We start from the raw sequence: 3,299 nt of genomic DNA, 5'->3' as shown, positions 1-3,299 counted from the left end.
TACATCAGCTCACGAAAAGCCAAGGGTACGTCCTCCAGCAACTCAGCTACAACTATTTGCATGAAGCTCAAGTGCAGGTGGCCATTCAGAGTGGCAGGTCGTGGCCCAATGAGATTGTTGTGTACAATGACGGTCCTGATATTCACAGCAAAACGTACTTGATGGTGTGACTCTACTACAGTGTGAGTGTTTTCCTCATCTCACACATGGCTATTCCTGCTGCTCGAAATACTCACGACAAAGTCAGGCCTCGTTAGTAAACAGCACGATTTGGAGGAAATCAATCCATTGTTGGAACAACCACTAACACAATGCGACCCTTGGTACAAAGTCGGTCACAAGCATTGCATGGACTCGTTGTGGGTGATGTGGGTGTTAACTGTTGTTCGCGGAGTACTCGCCAATGTTCAACGCCCATTTCAAGTGCAATACGCGAGTACTTGTAGTGGGGTCCGCTGCAGCACGTTCCGGCACCTCTTCATCAAAATCGGGTGTACGAGTTTCCTCGTGTTGCTCGGTCCCTCGTCAGTCGATAGAAATAAACACTCGTCGTGACGGACGATGCCTGTTAGGAAATAGTTTCCTGTATAGCCTTTCACCAGCGAGAGCATTGCAAGTACTTCTCCATACGCGAGGTGCTGGACAGTGAGATCTGCGAAACTACCCGGTACTGCTCCATCGTATTGTACTGTAAGTCTTTGAAAAGCACTGAGTAATGAATGGCTCTGTTGTTGATTCATAGTACGTCCTGTCATGGGACGATGTAAATTCGATACAACATGCCTGCATAATGACTTTCTATTAATAGGGCTCGTCTTCCTCGTTTCCTTGCAGGAAACGAAGAATGTACATGCAAATAAACAACACAGTACGTGTAAACTTGTACACATGTTAGTTGTAAATAAGCTGGATAACAGTAATGCTGGACAAAGTGGTAGCCAAGTTTAAGGTCGTGCGTAGCGTTCTCACTTCCCACGCCCGGGGTCCCGGGTTCGATTCCCGGCGGGGTCAGGGATTTTCTCTGCATCGTGATGACTGGGTGTTGTGTGATGTCCTTAGGTTAGTTAGGTTTAAGTAGTTCTAAGTTCTAGGGGACTGATGACCATAGACGTTAAGTCCCATAGTGCTCAGAGCCATTTGAACCATTTGACAAGTTTAATTCCACATCTCCCTAAGCCGACTTCTCCAACCCTAGGTCCCCTACCTCATATTGTTCAACGGAGCATCCTCTATGCACTGTTACATTTTTGCACACTCTTACAGAAACACCCTTTATAGCGTATCTATATAAGGCAAACAAATTTAAGGAAATTGTTATAAAAAGAGAAGAGGAAGCGGGCGAAGATGTGATGGGAGACCCGAAACTGCGAGAAGAATCTGACACAGCACTGAAAGTCCTAAGAAACAAGTCACCTAGAGAATTCTCTCCTAATTATTGAGATACTTGGAAAAGGCTGCCATGACAAATCTTTCCCACCTTGTATGCAAGATGCACTATCTGATCAAAAGTATCCTCACACCTATTAGTGGATGAATTGTGTCCACTCTTCGCCTTTATAACGGCTTCATCTCTGATAGGGACGCTGTAAGCTGCCTAAATTTCTGCAGCTGAAAGACAGCTCATTCCACCTCAAGAGCCGAAACGAGAGAAGGTAGCTGTGGTCTGGACTGAAGCCGGCTTCCTAAACCATCCCAAAGATGTTCCATTGGATTCAGGTCAGAACTCCGGACAGGCCAGTCTGTTTCAGCAACTTTCTCGTTCACAAACTATTGCCTCACAAATGCTGCTTTAGGACAGCGGCATTGTCAAGCTGATACAAACAATCATCATCTCATAACTGTTCATTCACTGTACGTAGTACGCAGTATTGTAAAGTACTTTCATTTAGCGGTTTCTTAGCGGCAATAACTGGACAACACCCCATACCTTAACATCACCTCAACCATACTTTACTTGATGCACTACAGACGATGGAAGGTTACGTTCTCCAGATATTCACCAAACCCAAACCCCTTCCGTGGGACTGCTACGTGGGATTGCTATAGGGTACAGTGTGATCCATACCCCCAAACCACTCGTTTCCGATCATCCATTGCCCAGTGGCTTCACCCTTTACACCACCTCCAGCGTCGCTTCGCACTGGTTACAGAAATGTGTAGCCTGTGAGGCGCTACTCGACCACTGTAGCGCATTCTTTTTAACTCCCTACGAACAGTCATTGTAGTAGCTGGACTGCTGGTAAAACTTGGGAACTCACGAATAATTCCTGAAGCTGATGTCATTCGATTTTTATACATCAAGCCCCCGCAGTGCCCGACTATCCTTGTCCGTCAGTTCTTGAGTCTGCCTGGCCTCGGTTTAGATGTTGTTGTTTCTCGGCACTTGAATTTCGCGATCATATCACAGTGGACTTGAGCAGCTTTGGAAGGGCTGAAATGTTCCTGATGGATGTGTTAGTCATGTGACATCCAGTGACTAGCACATGTTATATGCTCTCGTGACCGAACCATTCCACTGTTACTGTTTCTCTGCTGATAACACAGTACTAGCTGCCTCCTTTTGTACCGGCAGGTACACGTCTTGTGACACCCAGTGATCATTTCTGCAATACATAATTGGGTCTGGATGCTTTTGATGAGATAAGATACATCATACAGGCAAAACACAAGTAATGTAATAATTTATATCCCAAGACAGGTAGGTGTTGGCCTGTGTGAATACTGCAGTGCCTCCGTTTAATAAGTCGTGGTGGTGAGAGAACGAAAATGAATTATTTATAGATGAACTGAAAAACTGGTTAGACCGACTTCAAAAAAATTCAGTTTGCGTTCCAGAGAAATGTATGAAACACACCAGGCAATACAGACTGTACTACTTATTTCAGAAGACTGGTTAAAAAGAGGTATTTTGTACCGTATGTAGATTTAGGGGAATCTTTTGAGAAAGTTAACTGAAGGGATAGGTTATTCAGAATTTGTACAGAAACTGGACTCAAATTATAACAGTCAACGGACAGAAAAGTGAATCAGTAGTTTATAATTGAGGGAGGCAAAGCTATAGATTATTCGCGATGTTAATCGGTCCGTGCATTGAAGAAGATGTAATGAAAACCAACGAGAAATTTACATGTATATTTAACGTTGGCGTTTTCTAGTGAAACAGCAGTTTTACCAGAGACAGCATTGCGCTTGTAAGAGCAGTTTAACGGAGTGGATAAAATCATGAAATGAGGTTATAAGATGAACATGAACGGAAGTAAAACGAGAGTATGGAAATGAAGTCTTATTACATCAGGTGA

The sequence above is a fragment of the Schistocerca nitens genome, unplaced genomic scaffold (genome assembly GCF_023898315.1).
Source record: "Schistocerca nitens isolate TAMUIC-IGC-003100 unplaced genomic scaffold, iqSchNite1.1 HiC_scaffold_338, whole genome shotgun sequence".
NCBI classification, from domain to species: Eukaryota; Metazoa; Arthropoda; class Insecta; order Orthoptera; family Acrididae; genus Schistocerca; species Schistocerca nitens.
This window is presented reverse-complemented; position numbering follows the sequence as displayed.